The following is a 21,200-nucleotide window of genomic DNA, read 5'->3' as shown; positions in this document are numbered from 1 at the left end:
AAAAAAAGGAAACTGAGGCGAGACGAAAGAGGAGGAAGAGGGCAGAAGACAAGCAGGCAGCCGAGAAGGAGAAGGAAGAAGCAGTGGGAGGTGAAAGCATAAGGACAACGGAGGATACAGAAGAAGCAAGAAACTGGGCAGAGGAAGACACAGAGGAGTAGCCAGAAGTCTGAAGAGTGGTGGACGCCTCCAGGAATGTCCGTCGTGGAAGAGCTGCCCCAATCCAGGAGGATTGTGGCCTTGCCAGGTGGGTGATGGGAGCCAGAAGAGAAGCTGGATGGGGCTTGAAAGGTAGAAGTAGATCCAAACCTCCCCACCTGAAAAAGAACACCTGGCTGAATGAAACGCACGTCAGGGCTGGACCAAGATATATGTATACATAACCTGACTCCAGGGTTAGGCTCACAAAATAGATGGCCCCGCGATAAAACAAAGACCTGATAATGGGTACCACTAAGGTGGATATTTTTTGTTGTGTTTTTGTTGTCCTTTCATCCCACCCTTGCAGTTACCTTTGCCTTTTAAAAAGAGAGGCGATGGAGAAACCTCAAAAGAAACGAACCCTGAGAAAATAAGAGACAAAGACAAGAATGTCTCTTAATGTTTTAATTATTTAGTGTTAACAGTACTTTCTGGTCAAACTATTCATACCTGGTGCCTTGTTACGTTCTGTCCAGGAATGCCACCTATTGTCCTGAAAAGAGAAAGAAAATTACCCAAGAAGTTTTTTTTTTTTAGTACAACCTGGAATATGTGCTAAACCATATGATTTGAGTGCAGTTCAGAAAGAAATACAGCACCATAAGTCTAATAATTGCTAGAACATTGTATGTTGATTGATTTTCCTCATCACCCTCCCTCCTTCCCTACCACACTACCAGTCTAATAAAAATATGTGTTTGAATACTGAATGTATTTTTTATGGTGTGGCCTGTTATATCCAGGCACTGCTTCTAATATAATGTTCAGTATGTCAGCCTGCCGCGTGTCCTCAAACAGGCCCAGACTGTATTGTGCTAGGTGAGCATTCACTGTGCCATAGGCTCTTCACTGTGCTTTGGTACTACAGAGAGTGCCATAGCTGTTGCACATAATGCTCTGATAACTGCACTTGTGTGTTGATCTTGTATGCTCAGATGTCATACAGCAGAGTTACCGTTTACCGTTTAGACCATAGGTAGAGCACGATGAATTTCCAAAGTATTTCATAATGAGACACACATATTGTCCCTTCAGATTACATATTTTCTTAGAGTATAACTGTTGCCCTTTTTACTGTTTTAAGGTGGCATTGCTAGTCTGATTTCTATGCTAAAATAAGCAACATGTTCTTTATAGTGTCATTATTTCACCTAATAAGTAAATTAAACAATAACCTGCACCTTTCCATAGTTCCCTGTGTATAAAACACCATTCCAATGCCATGCTCTGCCTTTCCCCCTGGGTGGTGTAAAGCACCATTGCTGCCATGCCAGTAATCTACATAACATTGATTTATTTAAATAAACATAGGAAAATGTATTTTAGAAACATACAAAAATACATACAAAATAACAAAATTGAAACTACTTCCCCTTGCTTTCAAGCAGGTCTAGGATGGCTTTGATCGTTATTGACAGTGAAGTTTCACTGTTCCTTGAGAAACATGCCTAATCTTTTCTCGTCAGTGGTTGGGATGATCCAAGCTCTGTTTTACTGTCACTATCTCTAGAGAGTTGCAGTCGGAGGATTATTGAAAGTGCTGCCAATGCGCTGTGATCCAAGTGGTTTGGGGACAAAATTCTGCTTCATAGGAAAATTATTATAATTGTATGCATGCACCAAAATTAAAACTCATTAGTGGCAGCTGCACTATAAACCTATAGCTTATTACATAATATTTCTTCTACTTTGCTAAGGCTCACTCTCAGAAAATCGGATGTCTTCAGCCTGGGACTCCATCACCACATCCATACCCACAGACTTTTTTGACACATGTTCCAGCACCGATACAGTGACAGTTTGCATCCCCCTTGCCACAGCCATTACCAAAGAATAGCTCTCAGCCTATGTCACAGCTGCATGCTATTTGCGTAGCACTTTTAACCCTAAGTGGGATGGGTATGCCCAGACGTGGGTCCCTTGCTCACTGTGCCACTGGATTCAAGCTAGCCTGGCTGATGAAGGGTAATACCCAGAAACCTGTCCCAGGATACTTGTTATCAGTCCAGGGAAGATCTGGCTTGGCAGTTCAGTCTGGTCGTTACCATGAGGCACAGGGTCAAGACTGATTTGCATATGATTGGATCTAAACTGGGGTAGCATGGTGAGCAAAACAGAACGATGGATTTAACTCCGGTCTATTGACTGGGGGTGAATGTATGATTTATTCGGCATTCCGTCCATCCATTTGTTTTGCGTCTCTACTGTTGGCATCCATATCTAAAGCATTTATTTTTCCCACAAAACCAAGTCAAATTGCATGCTTTAAACAATTCCTACATGTGATTGTACGATACATCACTAATTTGGAATACCTCTCTTACCACGGGAGTTGTTCATGCCCCCTGATCAAGTGACTACAACCCCGGATGGTAAAAATCTAACAGCAGATGGGCCTGTCTCAGGAAACAGTCAACCAGTGTCTACCCTTCCACACCCCGTGCATGAAAAGAGAAGTTACGAAACAAATCCAAAAACGTTTTTGGTATAGAACCAACTCAGCCATGTTCGTCAGTTAGAATTCAGATACAACTAGGGCACAGAATCCATAGTAGCCAATATCACAGAATCTCTCCCTCTCTACATGTACGAAAACAATAAAGCTACCTTATCCCTCCTCCTTCTCGCTGCCCCCTTATACTTAGTGTGCCATTTATTCCACCTGGAAAGGGAGAAATGAATCGGCTTTTCTGGAGCTGCGTTGGCCTTGATCCAATCCCTTCTTTCCATTCACATTCAGAAATAAAAATAGTTCCATTAAAATCTTCTTCATGATTGGTGCCATGTGGTGCAACCAAGCAATCGCTTGTTCCTGCTTGCTCTTCAGTATGTAAGCCCAATGGTGTAGCTCTTAGAGAATTATCAGGTACATTTCCAAAAATACACTGACACCTAATTTAATTCAAAGTGAAGAACACCCAGAGAACCAGGCTAACATCATTGTATGTTTGCATCTCTTCTTTAATTTGATGAAGCAGTTTTCCATTGAAGGTAGGGGCCCTCTAAGAGAAGAGATCAGTACTGGTTCTGGCTGACCTCCTGGCCTAGGAACACTCATAATAAAATCACCAAAACTAAAGAATCAGAAAATTGTTAGAAAAGAAGCTCTCTGGAGTTTGGGCAAACAAGGAACGGGAACATGGCAGCCAGCTAGGTGCCGGTCGCGAGTCGTGAGCAAGGATCGCCTCTGCTACTGGGATGCTGCATCATCTCTCCCGCCCTCCCCCTTACCGTGCTGACTTACACTGATCACACTGATCGCACTGTTCTGGGTGTGGTGCAGTCTGTCTGGCTTGTTTGTCTCGCGGACCGTGTTGACCGGAGATCCCCGGCGGCTGCGAGTTCAAGCACGCCGCCGCTGAGGTCTGCGGCTGTTTCCCTGGATGGTCTGGAGCCCTCTAGAGACTGCTGCGGCCCCGCCTGCTTCTGTTGTGGCGCCCTTGGAGCCGCTCGGGGTGTTCCGCTGTGGCGGCCGTCGTTCTGCCTGCGGGGGAAACTCCTTGGAGGGGCCCGATGTGTGCCAGTTGCCTGCGAGCAAAAGGTGGGTGAGGAGGGAAGACAGAAGGCAGCTTATTGAACGGCTGTTGGAAGTGCAGTGGAAAGAATACTGAGAAAAAAAAATAGCAGAACATTGGTTTTTGAGAAGCAGCTGAAAGGTTCAGTTTTCAGGGGGCTGGTTTTGACTTTGAACATTTTAATACTCAGCTGCACATACAGGGTAAGAATGTAGTTTTGATTTTTGCATTTGAATTTCTACTAGCCATATTAGTCATTTACGGTCCAGCTTGATGTTTGAAAATCCGTTGACCACGTTCCATAGAGCTGCTGGGGCTTTGGTGGAGCTTCGTTGTGTACGGTTCAGCGTATTAGGGGGAAGATATCCTCTATAGCCTGGGCCTGCTCAGGGTCGCCACCCATATTACATCAAGCAAGGGCAAGCTCGGGTCAAAGCAGGACCCCTATCCTCAGCTAAGTGTAGACCCAATTAGACTTACAGGACTAAGATTGTCTTCTTCTTCTTCTGACTCCTCCACCTATCTTCTGGGGTATCGCAAACATTCCTTTAAAGTACCACACCTTTATTCCTTGGAGGTAGCTAGTCCCAATCTTGCTCAGCAGTTGAGTTCACCTTAAGCAGTGGGGGCGGACAGGTACAGGTACACACAGCACAATCTGATATTCTAGCCAGTTTAGGTCCTATTTTTACCCCCAGTGCCTCTATCCCTCCCTCTACGTCATATACTGAACCTTCTCGGGGGAGGAGGTATAAATTTAAGATCACGGGAGGTGGGGGGCAGGCAACACAGCAACCTCCGAGCTACGGAGAGCGATCAAGGCCAAGCCAGACAAATAGTTAAACAGAGGCTGGTTGTGAATAAAGCCAACAAATCAGCTAATAAACCAGTCAAGCTTACGCCTGCAAAGGGCCATAAGAAAACAAAGAATTTAGTCCCCATAAAAGTTGCTCCTTCACTTGGGACCTATTTCATGGCTAATCCCTACGGCAATCCTGCCCTCAATAGGCAGGGTGTTTCTAGTGTCATGGTAGAGGAAGGTAGGGAGGCGGTAGACTACTCTATTATACACTCCAATCGTTTTGCACCTCTGAGTACTCTGCCTGTATTGAGTGGGGAGGAAAGACATGAAGAATTCGGAGGTAGGGCCAGCCCCGCTTGAAGAGGGACCCCAAAGTGCAGAAACGGTTCAGGGCCTAATAAAACGACTGTCACTGGAAATGAGGGCCCGCTTCTCTATCTCGGAAACAAATAAAAAAAATATACAAAGCACCGGCCTTGAAGAAAACCTCCTGACACTCACCCATAGGATGGACGAGCTAGAACAAAAAGTAGGGAACCTCGGGCAAGAGGCTAAGAACAACGCCCAAGAGATTTCGAGATTAAAGGAGAAGAAGCGAGACATGGCAGAATGTCTGTAGAGGCTGGAAAATATGTCTAGGAGGAATAATATTAGGATCCTAGATCTAAAAGAAAGGCTGAAAGGAGACAATCTTAAAATCTTATGGTATCAGTATCCTGACTAATGCTTTCCCTCAGATTGCATCTGCCTCAGTCTGGGATATAGAAATACAGCAAATCCATAGAGACCCCTTCAGGCTAAACCCGGCTCAGAAAAAACCTAGAAAGATCCTGGTATTTATACAGTCCTACACTCTTAAGGAGAAGCTACTGGGGGCGGCTCTTAAACTTAAGTCTATACAGGTGCAAGGCGCCTCGTTTAGAGTCCGTTCAGATGGATGTATGACGTTACAACGCATGCTTTTACCGCGCATGCCTGTACAACGCGGTTTTTACAACGCATAGTGCTTTGGGGCGCTGGATAGTGAATAGTTTAATTTACTATTCCAACTCCAGTCCCCGTGGATAGTAGGGAAGGTGTTGGATAGTACATTAAACCTATTCCCTATCCTAGAGCGCCCCCCAGGCGCAATGCGTTGTAATGGTTGCGTTGTAAAAGTTGCGTCATAATGTTAGTGCGTTGTAAAAGTTTCGTTGTAAAGGTTGTTTACAGTTCATATATCCCCCAGGTCACTGAGGACAGGAGGTGGGAGTTGGGAAAAGGTATGGATGCATTAAAGGATATAGGGACCCAGATCCAGTTGCGTTTTCCAGCTTTTCTGAAAGTAGTCCTTACAAATAAGATGTATAATTTATGGCTCCCGGAGGAGGTAGCCACCTTTTTGGCACAATATAATGCAGCCGTTTAAGGACGGGGTTAGTGATCCAGCATCAAATCTTCTTTTCAAGGTTGTATTTGGTACACAGAGGCGAGAAGCGCAAGGCTCAAATAGGCAATAATTATTGCAAGTAGGTTGTATGGGAGGGTCCCCGCGGAATGGGAGGGGGGGTTGGGGGATGTTGGGATGTTGGGGTGTTTTGGGAGTTTTCACGTTTGGTGGGGAGCATTGGGAAAAAAAAATCATGTGACCTTACAACCTCTAGTAGCTACAGTAAAAGGTGGGCTCAGATTAATGATAGGGGATAGGACCACCCAGGTAGGGACACAACAACTTGAATGTCTCAGCTGGAACGTTAATGGCTTGAGGGTAATAAGAAGGCAACGTCTGATTCTTCAGTACTTGAGGGATAGCTCAGCTAGAATCATTTTCCTTCAGGAGACTCACCTAGGCAAGCAGAGTGTAAGGCATTATTCGTCAAACATAAATGGGTGGACACAATTGTAGCTTCGGATCAACAATGCTGTTCTAAAGAAATACTAAAAAGAAATTATGGAGTGGAGATAACGAAGTCCCAGGTAGACTGCAGAGGACGTTGGGTCATTGCTGAGATTAAGTTAAGGGGGGTAAAACAGACCATAGTTAGTTTAAATGGCCCTAACGAAGACGATATCTCCCCTCTGAATACTCTGTTTGGCCCTTGCCGACTTTGAAGCTCTACTGATCCAGGCCGGAGATTTTAATGTACTCTTAGACAATAGGTTAGACAGGTCTTCCCCTCGCAAGCAGATAGCAGTCCCGCGTGTAAAAGCGCATCTCCTGAATACTTTGACATTTTTTTAACTTATATGATGTCTGGAGAAAAAAAACATGGCGAGGTTAAGGAGTATTCCTTCCATAGTAAGAAGAACTCTCACTATTCCAGATTGGACTATCTATTTATGGAACAGGCGGATATACATAGGGTCCTTCTAATTAAATACATGCCCATTCATCTATTGGATCATGGTGCTCTGGTCTTTAATCTAGACTTTCCTCCAGATTATTCAATAGGGAGATGGACACTGAATAGGAGGTTTCTCCTACTAACTTCAACGCCTAGTTTTTTAAAATTAGAAACTGAAATATTCTTCCGGAACAATCTTGGGTCTGCCCCATTGTATATTGTCTGGGATGCCTTTAAGGCGTGGCTTAGAGGGACACTAAAAGGGGCAGTCTCAGTGTGGGCTAGGTCAGAGAGGGAAGAATTGGCCAATCTAGAACTGCAGATAGCGAGGGCCGAAGCTGAGCTCAGGGTGAGACCTCCTGAAGACCAGGGGGAAAAAGCACTGGGTAAAGAAAGTGAAGAACTGTCAATTAAAATTCAAACTTGAAACTGAAGAAATTTTCTGCCAAAAGTGTGAGTTAAGCAAAATGAGGGAGTTTGATAAAGGGGAAAACTGCGGTAAGATTCTTGCCAAGTCAAGGTTTGATAGAGCCAACATTTATATAAGTAGGATCAAGAAGGGTACACAACTGACGGAGAAAAAGATGAAATAGCTCAGGTTTTCACAGGGTTCTTTCAAGATCTATATCATGAAGACCTCTACGGGGTGACAAGCCCACAGATCGCTGGCTCAAGGAGAAACTTTGCCGCGGTTAACAGAGGCCAGTCAAGAATTCCTCTCTCTCTCTCGAGATATATCAGGGAGTGAGATATTGGAAGTGTTAAACCTGGCTAAAAAGGGAAAAGCTGCCCGACCAGATTAAATTCCGATCGAGGTTTATAATATGCTGCAAGATGAAATTATCCCGGTCTGGTTGAATTTGTTTGATGAAATATTAAAGGGTACATCTCCATTACCAGAGTCATGTTCAGATGCAGTTATCACCCTGATTTTCAAGCCTGATAAGGACCCTTTGGAGTGTCAATCGTACCGCCCAATGTCATTATTTCAATATTAAACGTAGACTATAAAGTATTGGCTGGGATTTTGAACAAACAGCTCTGTAAATTTATACCTCAGATAATACATGAAGACCAGAAGGGTTTTCTTCCTGGTGGGCAAATGTCAGAGCTGGTTTATACCCTGATTGGTTCAGTCGACTTGGCTTTTTCTTCGGGTTGCCCTCTGTCAATCATTACGGTTGGCGCGGCCAAAGCTTTCGACCGCGCCAACTGGCATTTTTTAGATAGAACCTTGAATGTTATGGGCTTTACCGTGGGCTTTAGAGAGGTAATCAAAAAAATCTATAGTTCACCCAGTGCTCGTATTCTTGTCAATGGTAGCCTATCCCCGATGGTAAACATAGAACGTGGAAAAAGGCAGGGATGCCCGTTGTCTCCTATTTTTTTTATATTTATCTCGAGCCTTTTGCCTAGAGTTTAAGGTTAAATGAAAAGATTGTTCCATTTAAAATGGGTGGGCTCGTTAGAAAATTGGCTGTCTACGCAGATGATCTAGTCTTGTCCTCCTCCTGTGTAGATACTACCCTGCCTGAGCTTATACGTGAATCTGATACCTACGGGAAGTTCTCAGGTTATGAGATAAATAAAAATAAAATGAATTTCATGGCTTGGAATATGACTAATCAAGGGGAAGAGACAGAATTAAGATACCTTGGGATTACAATATCTCAAGACCCTAGGAAAATTCCAACGGAGAATCTAGGCAGAATTTCAATAGAAGTTGAGATTCTCTTAAAAAGATGGCTGATCATACCACTATCACAATATGGTTGTGTTAATTAAATTAAGATGTGTGTTCTCCCAAAGTATACTTATCTTTTTAATAATATACCTTTGGAGTTTCCAAAAACCGAGATGCTGAAAATCCAGGGTAAGATTTCTTCTTTTATCTGGGCAGGGAAGAAGATTAGACTGTCCTGGAAAAAACTTAGGCGTAAATTATCACAGGGTGGTATGGGCTTACCTGATTTTTAACTTTACTGTTGTGCTTATCAACTAAAAAATGCTTGGATGTTACTGCACTCCCCGGATGATTCCTTGACTGGTATTCTATTCAAAGCCATGTTGGAGGGGGTAGTGGAATCTGGCTTTATGTATAAATTTGGTTTCCCCGAATTCTACAAAAAGGTTCGGCTGAAAACGCTGGGGATGGCGGCCAAACTTTGGTTGGACTGTCAACTCTGTTTGGGGCTTCCTTATTACAGTGAGTGGGCCCATGTGTGGGATTCTCCTGGAACGCCGTAGTGCCTTTTAGACGCCCTAGCTTACCCGCTCAAAGCGGCAGGAGTCTTAGTATGGGGGGGATCTGGTACAGGACAGCAAATGTCTTCCCTGGGAGTTCTGGAATCGAACCACTGCTGGAACTTTATCCCAGATTTAAGTACTACCAGCTTCTGTCATGGTGTAAATCGCAAAGTTGGTCGTATAGTCTGGATGATGATATGGAGAATGACTTTGCAAAATCAACTTCAGAGGAAGAAAGAAGTTGCCCTATGGTACACCTATCTTCTGGCGGCAGCAGAAAGAAGAATGGATACGACGTACCGGGTCTGGGAGAATTACTTGCCAGGCGAAGACTGGAAGGAGTTATGGCAAATATCTGCTTTATTCAGTGATTGAACCTGCTGCTCTCAGAAGAAATCATTTCTTCACACTCTATAGGATATACTGGACTTCGCTTAAGGTCTCTAAACTGAGGGGTGGAGGTGCAGCAAGCTGCTGGAGGTGTTGTTTCCAGAGTGCGGATGATGTCCATATATTCATGTCCTGCCCCAGAATACACAAATTTTGGCTGGACGTCGGTAAGACCATTTCCAGATTTCTGGGTCTAGAAATGGAGGTAAGCCCAATTCTCATTTTCTTTGGGGTGGCGGATATGCTGGGTGGGTTACGATCTCAGTCTGGGTCCCAATGTAAATTGGTGTTTTATTTGATATTGTTGGCAAGGAGTGAGATTTGCCTGTTGTGGCGACAGGAAACGCCCCCTAGTTGGAACAATTGGTGGAAGTCTGTTTATCGAGCCATAGACCAGAGCACTAGTTACGGGACACTGTAGACCTTGCTCTGAAATCTAGTTTCCCAAAAGCACACAGGCAGAGCCAATAGAATAGGTTTACACAGTGTGCCTTAACCTAGTCAAACATAACTGCATCAAACCCCAACTAAAAGCACTTGGCTCGCTCTCAGCCGATGCAAGGATTAAGTTAACGTCCTCTGCGTTAATCACAATGATTGTAGTGTAGTTCCTATATTCCCAATAGGCTCTGCGCATTGGAATAATATAAACAGCAGTGTAGACGTAGGACTGAGGTCATCTAGGTCTCTACTGACTATAGACTTAATTCGTTTTGCCAGCTAGCTCAGAGGTCACTAGAAACGTTATCGAATGTTCAGGAGAGAGTTAACCATCCTGAATTAGACAAGAAGGGATTAGGTTCTGACAACCGAATAAACATGACAACTTTACTCCCTCAGAATAAAGAGTGTATCTCTAGAGTCGTGTGAAAACAATAGACCGCTATTTCACTCAGTCAATCGTGCATGCTTAGTTTCACCAGAGTGCAGAGAAATAGAGAGTCGGGCGTTTTCAATAGAAGGTGGTATTTATTGAGCAGTCTTCTTTCTCATGCAAGAGAAGTGAGTTGCCACAATTGCAATACTTATCATGAAATAAAGTGCGTACAGTAAAAGGAGTATTATGAAATAATACTGTAAAAGCATTGATATGGTTTCTAAGCCTTATGATACTTTAAAATGGATAAAATATATACATACATAAAAACAATGACTAACATACTCAACTGGTGCTTCTAAATACAGTGTACCTGACCTAAGCCTAATACGTGGGAAAGAGTAAGTAAGTCGCAGTTTAAGTTAAGTTGGTTTTTGCCAAGTATCTGAATCAAGAATTCTCTCAAGGGTTTAGTCGACTCCGTACCTTGGTTCTAGAATGAAGGAGGTCTTGTATCTCTCTCTCAGGACTCGATCTCCCAGTAGCCCGCAAGGGTGCCTGGAAACACCGGAGCTGGATTTCTCAGCAGGAGAAAAGGCAGCTTCTTTCCCGGTGTGTCAAAGGGAGGGACGGCTTCCTTCGGCTCTCGCAACAGCTGTGCTTCGGGCAAGTAGGTCGTCGCTCTGCTCCCAACCACTGTGTGTTTGCTTAAGGCAAAGTTGGTATATTTATACCTGAAAGGTGCCGGGTTTGACGTAAGGTTGGACAGAAGACGTCACTAAGAACTAACAGTTCTTTCTGGACTGCAGGAGTTCTTGCTCAAATCAAAACAAAAGAAGTGGGTTTTCCCGGCCTGCTGAAGGTTTGGTTTGTTTAAAGAACGCATTGTACTTTCTAGGAGTCTATGGGAGTAGCCTTGCCGTATTTGGACCGCATTGGCTATTACTAAATATGGATATGATTCTCATGCCTTTATAAGGATATTATTTGTTATAACCACATGAGGGCATAAATCGGGAATATCTAATTAGGGTCCTAGATAGAATCACAACATGATAATGGGAAAATGGCCTTAAACATCTAAGTTCTTTATCCCTCCATTATAAAAGAACGAGGTACCATGGTTTTTGTTGTACACCTAATCGCAGAAAAATGCTTTATACACAGAGGTAGATCCTTAGAAGTCAAGTCATTAAACTTTGGAATGCATGGAGCCTAAACCTAAGAGCGAAATCAATCTACATGGCATCAGAAAACTGCTAAAAATCGAACTTTGGATGAAGAACAGCTGCCTGAAACTGAACTCGGACAAGACGGAAGTCCTCATCCTGGGATCCTCACCCTCCGCCTGGGACGATTCCTGGTGGCCCCCCGCCCTGGCAGCGCACCCCAACCAACGGACCACGCACCCACCCTGGGCTTCAACCTGGACTCCTCCCTCTCCATGACCAGACAAGTCAACGCCGTCTCCTCGTCGTGCTTCAACATCCTGCGCATGCTACGTAAGATCTTCCGGTGGATCCCCACCGAGACCAGGAAGACGGTCACCCAGGCCCTCGTCACCAGCCGTCTGGACTACGGTAACTCCCTCTACGCCGGAACCACCGCCAAGCTCCAGAAGAGACTCCAGCAGGTCCAGAACGCCTCAGCACATCTCATTCTGGACATCTCCCGTCGCAGCCACATCTCCGGACACCTGAGAGACCTGCACTGGCTCCCGGTCAACAAGAGAATCACCTTCCAACTCCTCACCCACGCACACAAAGCCCTACACAACCAAGGCCCGGGATACCTCAACAGCCGCCTCAACTTCTACGCTCCCAAACGCCAGCTTTGATCGACCGGCCACGCCCTCGCCGCCGTCCTCCGCATCCGAAGAGCCACCACAGGAGGACGGTCCTTCTCCTACCTCGCCGCCAAAACATGTAACTCCCTCCCGACCCACCTCCGCCTGACCCAAGACCACCTCGCCTTCAGGAAGCAACTCAAGACCTGGCTGTTCGAGCAGTAGTGGACCCCCCCTTCCCTAGCGCCTTGAGACCCTCTTGGGTGAGTGATGCGCTATATAAATGCTGTGATTGATTGATTGATTGAACTTTTCAGACGTGCTTACAGTTTAGTTCTCTGTGCAGCAAAGGGGCACAAACAAGGAAGTCAGTCAAGGCTCTGCTTCATCAACCAGATTATATTATTTTTAAAACTTTGTGTGCCGAAGTAACCAACAGCATACATCTAGTGCTCTATAAAGCTGTCAAATACTAAATATTTCTTCATTATCCACTGTAAAGGTGAAAATTCCCTACTTTGTGAAACCTAAAGCTATATATATATATATATATATATATATATATATATATATATATATATATATATATATATATATATAAAATCTCACAAGTTGTCCTGTCGCAGCGGGAGCACTGGTCAGTAGGTGCCAGCGATGGGACCAGGACAGTGTCCCAATTTCGTGCAATACCAAGAAATCGCTGCACACACCTTGATTACGCAGTTTCTTTATTTTCAAACGTGACAAACACCCTACGCGTTTTGAACCGTAGTTCCTGTTTACGGTAGCTTAGGTGATTAGTCCCTTCATTATTTCAATACATTCAGCCTGTAGGCACACCCTCTGTTTACCTAGGGCATGCTGGGACTTGTAGTTTAAATTAATGTTATTGCCAATTCAATTATACATTTCAAGGAGGTAGGTTTTTGCTACATTGGGGAGCTGATTTCTGTAACTGCATGTGGAAAGCGTGTCCGCAGTTAACAAGGACAATATCGCTTTGCTGACGCTCGTGATTACACGTGTGTATATAATCAACTCTCTGTTTACCTGCGGGTTGATTGCGATGCGTAACTGTATGGACTGAGGTCCTTTTGGCATTAGAGGGCTGAGTGCCCTACGTCCCCAATGTGTGCAGCTGCCCACGACATTTTGTTACTTTATCAATGGTTGGCAGTCCTGTATAATCAAAGATAACTCAGTTATCGGGACTGTTATTAGCAAGGTTACTATAGCATTGGTTCTAAGAACACATAACTGTGATTATTGATCAAGAGTTTATGCCTTATGCAGGATAGTCTGTTGCTTGGTCCTCATAGATGAACATAAAGTTCTTCATCGCCGTTGAGGCCAGCAGGCTGTTTCGTTTTGAACCTCATGATTAACTTGGATTCAAGTCGTCTTAGTCTTTGTATGCGATTGCCTCCTCTCTCATGCTGTGGTACACTTGCAAGTCCAAAATATCTTACATCTAACCAAGTTTTGTTTTCATGATTTGCTAGATGTTTTGCAATTGCATAGGAGTGGTCGCTGTTCTGGATGGCTCGTATGTGTTGAAGTATTTGTGTTTTTACCGAGCATGTCGTGCTTCCAATGTAAGATTTTCCACAATAACATTGGATCATATATACAAAAAATGACGATTCGCAGTTAATGTTGGTTCAAATTACAAAGTTTTTGCCAGCAGCGTCTTTTAAGTTTTTGATGTTCCGTCCTATCTTGCATGCTTTGCAGATTGCACATTTGTTAAATCCATGTTTCCTTATGTCAAGCCAAGACTCTGGTTTTTTCATTTCGAAATGACTTTGAGTTAGTTGGTCCGCGAGATTCGGTGCCCTTCTGTAGGAGATTAGAGGATAATCTCCTATGGTTGTTCCAATATCTGGATCTTTGCGTAGTACATGCCAGAAATTCATCATGGCTTTTTGTATCTTGTAGCTTTCTTTACTGAAAGTCATTATCATCCTGGGTTGATCGTCTTTCTTATTTTCTGTGATTTCTTTTGTGGCAACAGTTACGATGCTTTGTTTGTTGATGAGGGTGTCTTCTCTTGATTTGCATCTTGCTTTTGTTTCACATGCGTTGAGATCTGTGGTTTTATAACCCCTCTGTTTGAAGCGTTCTTTCGTTTCCTTGAATTTCTTTTCCATTTCTACATCCTCAGAGCAATTTCTTTTCATTCGCAGGAGCTCGCCGTACGGAATGCTCTTTTTCAATTTTTGGGGGTGAAAGCTCAAGCCGTGGAGAAGACTGTTAGTCGCTGTTTCTTTCCTAGAAAAAGAAAAGAACCATTAGCGCAAGTGACACAGATCCCTAAAACGCTTTTCAAAACAAACTATACACCGTTAACTCGGCACACTGTGACTGTGGTAGCAAGCACAAATAATGGAAGAAAGAAGAGTTAAAAGAGCTACTAAAGCAGAAAGCATTTTCCAAACAGACACAGTACGGGAAAACAAAGATGAAACAACCACAACACCACAATCGATCCCAACTACAAGTAAAACGCTATTCATACAACTGGAAAAGCTAATGAGGAAAGAAATCTCTAGAGAATGGGTAATCTTGACATTAGAAAAATATGTGGAACTCAAGATGGTACCAAGAGGTCTTCGCATCTTTACCTTGCCGAACCATCCAGACACCAAGCCCGAAATGCTCGAGGAATGGGGCAATAATAACATGGGATGCTCCAACAATATGATGCTAATAATAATTAAATATGCAAGAATAGAGGTCGAAGAACTACACACAAAAATTGTGGAATTGGAATCTAAAATAACGGCCCTAAATGAGGAATCTGGCATATTAAAGAAATTAAGAAGTGAAATGGAAAAAAACCTAGATAACCATGAAGAGGATGGTACAGAACAGCAAACAACGAAAATTTTGTAGGGATCAAGATGACTACAAATATGGCACCATTTTAACCTTTGCCAAAAAATATGATATTTACAAGCAACAATGGGTAACAGGAACATTGACACCTGGTGAACAAACAAGCGGATCTGAATCTGATTTCAGTGAGGGCAAACAGAGACGCCCTGGTCTTCGCAGAATGTCTTTTTTAGACGAGATGCAGTTGCTATACCATGTGCAACAAACACCACAAAGCAACAGCAGAGGCCGTGGACAGTATCAAAACCGATCAAGAGGAAGAGGAGCCCAAGCCCCAGGAAACCCAAGCGCAAAATAAGATGCAGCAAGCGCACAGGGAAGCAGATACAACCTAAGAGCCCGCACGAACAAGATGAAATAGGACAACATTTCACAACAACCCCCAATCTAGTAATACATCTATCCAAATACAATCTAACACCCATCGAAATGAAATTGCTAAACAAGGGGCTTTCTTTCTGTCCGGAAACACACCATGACACAACTGAAACCAAAATAGACCTCAAATATACCAGAAAACTTAAATTAAAGAAATTCTTTGCCAAGAAACCGACAAATAAGACCAAAACGCCAGAAGACAACGTATCATCAAACATGAATGCAATATACCGCACCTCGGAAGTTCCGCAAATAAGAGTTGCCTATGAATTGGCGAATGAAATTGAACAAACTGAAATTCCAGACACCCAGGTATTAGACGAAATGAACATTACATCTAATGAACGGCAACGAACAGATTTCAAACCGAAATCCAAATTTTGTCCGATTCTCTATCCAGGCAATAAAATTGACACCTTCTATGAACTCGTAACAAATGAAATTGAAGAAATGCCCAAAACAAAAAAAGAAAAGAAAATCTAACTAAAGGTGAACGCCAGGCGATACTCAGCCTAAAAAATAACGCCCAAATCGAAATAAAACCCGCGGATAAGGGCGGAAATATTGTAGTTCAAGACAAAGAACTTTATGTAGAGGAAGCTATGAGACAACTAAAAAATTTCAAAAATTACACCGTACTGACCAAAAATCCAACGGAAATGATGAAACACGAACTCGAAATCAAACTGAACGGTTGGTACGAAAAAGGCTTAATAACTGATGCAGAAAAGAAATTTTTAATGGTCGAGAATCAAATCACCCCGACCATTTACTTTTTACCTAAAGTACACAAGACTCTCAACAAGCCTCCGGGACGGCCGATAATCTCCAGTTGTGGTGGCCTTTATGAGAACGTATCCAGTTATGCGGATTATTTCATAGCTCCGCTAGTACCTACATTAAGTTCTTACATAAAAGACACGGGCGATTTCCTACGAACTTTAATGGAAACAGAATGGCAAGCAGACTACTTGTTAGTGACCATCGATGTGATATCGTTGTATACATCGATAAACCATGACATTGGACTAACAGCGATCAAAAATTTTCTTGATCAACAACCCATCACCCAGAGAGAGCATTCGAAAATGATCATGGAGATGATCTCACTGTGTTTGTTTAACAACATATTCCTATTCAACAAAACCATCTACAAACAATGTTGTGGCACAGCAATGGGAGTTTCTTTCTCTCCAAGCTACGCCAATCTCACCATGGGATGGTGGGAGAAGGGCGTGGCTTGGAGAGAGGAAAACGACCATCACATGGTCAAAGTGGCCCTTTGGCTACGTTTCATCGACGATCTCTTCCTTTTATGGAAGGGCACTGAAGCAGAATTCCTGACATTCTTCAACATCCTCAATGAGAACTCTTTTGGGTTGAAATTCACATATACTATCAGTGCGAAGGAAATAGTCTTCCTGGACACAAAGGTGTATATAGCAGATGGAAAAATCCAAACCACTGTCCATAGGAAAGAAACAGCGACTAACAGTCTTCTCCACGGCCTGAGCTTTCACCCCCAAAAATTGAAAAAGAGCATTCCGTACGGCGAGCTCCTGCGAATGAAAAGAAATTGCTCTGAGGATGTAGAAATGGAAAAGAAATTCAAGGAAACGAAAGAACGCTTCAAACAGAGGGGTTATAAAACCACAGATCTCAACGCATGTGAAACAAAAGCAAGATACAAATCAAGAGAAGACACCCTCATCAACAAACAAAGCATCGTAACTGTTGCCACAAAAGAAATCACAGAAAATAAGAAAGAGGATCAACCCAGGATGATAATGACTTTCAGTAAAGAAAGCTACAAGATACAAAAAGCCATGATGAAATTCTGGCATGTACTACGCAAAGATCCAGATATTGGAACAACCATAGGAGATTATCCTCTAATCTCCTACAGAAGGGCACCGAATCTCGCGGACCAACTAACTCAGTCATTTCGAAATGAAAAAAACAGAGTCTTGGCTTGACATAAGGAAACATGAATTTAACAAATGTGCAATCTGCAAAGCATGCAAGATAGGACGGAACATCAAAAACTTAAAAGACGCTGCTGGCAAAAACTTTGTAATTTGAACCAACATTAACTGCGAATCGTCATTTGTTGTATATATGATCCAATGTTATTGTGGAAAATCTTACATTGGAAGCACGACATGCTCGGTAAAAACACAAATACTTCAACACATACGAGCCATCCAGAACAGCGACCACTCCTATGCAATTGCAAAACAATTAGCAAATCATGAAAACAAAACTTGGTTAGATGTAAGATATTTTGGACTTGCAAGTGTACCACAGCATGAGAGAGGAGGCAATCGCATACAAAGACTAAGATGACTTGAATCCAAGTTAATCATGAGGTTCAAAACGAAACAGCCTGCTGGCCTCAACGGCGATGAAGAACTTTATGTTCATCTATGAGGACCAAGCAACAGACTATCCTGCATAAGGCATAAACTCTTGATCAATAATCACGGTTATGTGTTCTTAGAACCAATGCTATAGTAACCTTGCTAATAACAGTCACGATAACTGAGTTATCTTTGGTTATACAGGACTGCCAATCATTGATAAAGTAACCAAATGTCGTGGGCTCCTGCACACATTGGGGACGTAGGGCCCTCAGCCCTCTAATGCCAAAAGGACCTCGGTCCATACAGTTACGCATCGCAATCAACCCTCAGGTAAACAGAGAGTTGATTATATACGCACGTGTAATCACGAGCGTCAGCAAAGCGATATTGTCCTTTTTAACTGCGGACATGCTTTCCACATGCAGTAACATAAATCAGTGCCCCAATGTTGCAAAACCCCACGACCTTGAAATGTATAATTGAATTGGCAATAACATTAATTTAAACTACAAGTCCCAGCATGCCCTAGGTAAACAGAGGGTGTGCCTACAGGCTGAATGCATTGAAATAATGAAGGGACTAATCACCTAAGCTACCGTGAACAGGAACTACGGTTCGAAACGCGTAGGGTGTTTGTCACGTTTGTCACTGCGTAATCAAGGTGTGTGCAGCGATTTCTTGGTATTGTATATATATATGTGTATATATATATATGTGTGTATATATATATATATATATATATATATATATATATATATATATATATATATATATATATATATATATATATATACATATATATACATACATACATACTTTGGAGACCCCATAGCAAAACAATAGTTCTCCAGCATTCGCTGTCATAGATTTATAAACTTGAGTTTTTCTGTGTAGTCGGGTTAAGCATTCAATTAACGTAATGAGTACAAGGTTGGACAGTAGGAGTGCAGCATAGGCAAAACGGTGGCCAGCATTTAAGGCATTTCTCCTGGGGTAAAATTAGACCAAATCGAAGAAGGTATTGCCATATTACTTCTGGTTCAGCATGAAAACAATTAGCAATAACAAACCCCAAGACGTCCCTATTTGCCTGGCAAAAATGACTGTTCTGTTTGTCTCTTTTGTCATAATCATTTTGAGCTTGGCCCATGCTCACTGCCCTTATGTTTATTTTTAAATGCAAAAAGATCTCTAAAGTCTGTGTAGTGTACATTGTGTTTATATACATTATTTGCTCTTCATTAACAGCAAATGTGAATGCCTTTATTGTCAAGGTTTCCTCTAACCTGTGACCCGACAAGAGATTACTTAATGGGGAATATGGTAAGCATGACCCAAGCTCAGAACTGTGATAAGTTTTTTTCTGTTTCCTTTGGGTGCCTTTTTCCCTCTCCCTCTCCCTCTTCCTCTCCCTCCCCCTCCCCCTCCCTCTCCCCCTGTGTCTCCCCCCCTCCCCCTCTCCCCTTTCCCTCTCCCTCCCCCTCCATACGCTTGAGCCAGTACCTGTAACCAGATGCTTAATGAATTTCAGAACTGATATTCAATTCAGTTTAAATTGTCTATTGAGGCCATAGTCTAGTAAACAATTATATAAAATAAAATCCAAAGATCTAAAAATCAAGTTAAAACATGTTTCTTTCACAAAGGTTATAAATAAACTTAAAATTCACATTTTATTTACAAATAGTGCATATTCACCAAAAAGCCTCTTTGCTGAAGACTAAGAAAGATAGTGTTCGATATTTAACAAATACTGTTTTTAAAAGTTGCCTGTGTTGAGTTATAAATAGAAGACAATCAAACAAAATGTGGCAACTAGTGCATTTTATGTTTAAAATACACTTACCTATCCCATTATTTAGTCTTGATTTTAATGCTTTACATGGAACTGAAAGTAAGGCCTAGAGTCCTAGTCTAAATTTCAATATTTCCCAAAAATATTTTTTATCAGGTAATGAGAGATACAAGAAAGTGTCCTCCATTCCAGTGAATTGAAAGTTAAAGAAATAGACTGCTTAGAATCCATATAACTTCTATCTTGAATACATGCTGTTCTGAGAGCGAACAGCCTCATTTACGATTACAGATTCTTATCTTTAAATCTCTCTAAGAATCCTCGGTCTACTGGATCTTTATTACCTGCTGGAAAGTGTAAAGGGGAGAACCCAATCCATTCACAATTGAACAATATAAACTAACTAATTATGACTCTGGAAAAGATCACTGACTCAGACTTCAAATTTAGGGCTTTATTACAAAGCCAAAAATAATTGACGAGATTAAAGAAATACATGGGCACTAATACAAAGTTTATCCTACACACCACTCTGACCTGCGGTAGCATAAAAAGAATGAGCAACTCCAAAAATACTAAACCGGCAACAACTGCTCCAGCGTCTAAATCAGTCTTCATTAGTAGCTTTAAACGATATCCAATATATCTGCCTCTACTCTAGCACTAAAGTGGCATCCCTGCTTAGCATTTCCCAGACAAGATAAAGTAAAGGTGTCAGCTCATGAAGACTTCCTAAAAAGTACACTCACATTGTATAAGGGTCAGTAGCAAAGGCTAAGATTTCCTTCTAAGAATCGATCCCTTCTTCTATCTTCCTAACGGTTCTCTGTTAACTATTCCCTCTGGGCACTGTCCCTAATACAAAATACACACTTAATAGAACACGCCCCTGAAACACCTCCTCTGGCCAGGCACCTCTCGTAGGTAACTTTCCACCGAAACTTGTACTCAGTCCAGCAACGGTTCGTGTGTCCTAGGGTCTCAGGCTCCTTCAGCGAGCTCCCAATTATCGCCATTCCAGGATACTTTGTTGCAGGTCTCCTCCATACCTAACTCCTAAAACAAAAGGATTCAGTCTTACTAACGAGAACGGTGTCCTTGCACCTGCAACAGAAGCATGAGAACAGAATAACCTTGCACGTGCATGAATTTCGCTAACTGCTTCTAAATGAGAGCTTAACCAGGGGAAAATATACTTCAGGCCTACAAAATTCAGCTGACATAAGAAATACTAATAGGCCTTTGATGTTAAAACGTGAACATCCATCTAGGCCTTTACACATCATGATCTACACACATTAATAAATGTTGCATCTGTATGCACTACATTTCTTCACGTTAAAGCACAATGAATCGTTCCTACATGAGCAACTTTAATATGGAGCTCATTTAAACCCATTACATCACATTATACATAAGAGGCGGCCGCTCACTCGCGCTCTGCCGAGTTCCCTCAGCGCCATCCTCACATCCCTGACGAAATTCTGCTGGCTGGTATCGTAGCGCTTTGAGCACTCACAGCACTGCAATTGACTCATTACCTGCAACGCAGCGCTTTTGCTCCGTGTAACCGCCCGCATAGAAGCAGTATTATTTGCATATCTCTGCTCGCACTGCGCTCGCTTTGCTAAACTGGTACCGTTTTGACTGCTGTTGGTTAATCTGTGCCTTCTCCCCTTTGTTT

General features: G+C 42.5%; 1 protein-coding gene across 2 annotated transcripts in view; it reads left to right on the top strand.

Annotated features, from left to right (window-relative positions):
- The window catches only part of MMP28 (matrix metallopeptidase 28), a 565,317-nt gene that overhangs the window by 172,731 nt on the left and 371,386 nt on the right, over window positions 1-21,200 (top strand). Inside the window, exon 3 of one of the 2 annotated variants that reach the window (XM_086954755.1) lies at window positions 18,970-19,044. The exons of the other annotated variant lie outside the window; for it this stretch is intronic. The gene's annotated coding sequence lies outside the window, so the exon portion shown is untranslated. The remainder of the gene's footprint in view (window positions 1-18,969; window positions 19,045-21,200) is intronic. 2 annotated transcript variants of the gene reach the window in all.

Source organism: Lissotriton vulgaris, chromosome 2_1, assembly GCF_964263255.1.
Source record: "Lissotriton vulgaris chromosome 2_1, aLisVul1.2, whole genome shotgun sequence".
Taxonomy (NCBI): domain Eukaryota; kingdom Metazoa; phylum Chordata; class Amphibia; order Caudata; family Salamandridae; genus Lissotriton; species Lissotriton vulgaris.
Note: the sequence above shows the minus strand (reverse complement) of the source record. Positions and strands in the feature narration are given on the sequence as shown.